We start from the raw sequence: 447 nt of genomic DNA on the forward strand, positions 1-447 counted from the left end.
CCGCAGAGTTAGATAGACATGAAGGGGGGAGAGAAAGAGAGAAAAAAGAGAGAGAGAGAGAGGGAGAAAGAGAGAGAGGAAGCACGTGTTTCTGTATCTGAATGTGAGTGTAGAGGGGGGCATAACATCCAGCTGCATCTCCCATCATACCCACAGGAAAAAAGCCTGGAAGGAGGGAGGAAGGAAGAAAAAAGGAAAAAATGGAGGGAAAAACTAAGATGTTCTCTGAAAGACAGTAATTAGTCAGGACTCCTGATTTTTTTTCCATCTTGTTTGTTTTATACCCTGAGAAGGGATTTATTTTTTGGACACGACATTCACCAAAAATATTAGCATTATGCATTTTGTAGTCAAAAAAAAAATGCTTTGAAAAAATATTCCTGTGTTTTCCTGACTTCAGAGCCAATTATTTCCTCAAAGTGTGAATGTTGAACATGGCTGCTATGT

This window comes from Poeciliopsis prolifica, unplaced genomic scaffold (genome assembly GCF_027474105.1).
Source record: "Poeciliopsis prolifica strain line A6 unplaced genomic scaffold, Auburn_PproV2 SCAFFOLD048, whole genome shotgun sequence".
Classification (NCBI taxonomy): Eukaryota; Metazoa; Chordata; class Actinopteri; order Cyprinodontiformes; family Poeciliidae; genus Poeciliopsis; species Poeciliopsis prolifica.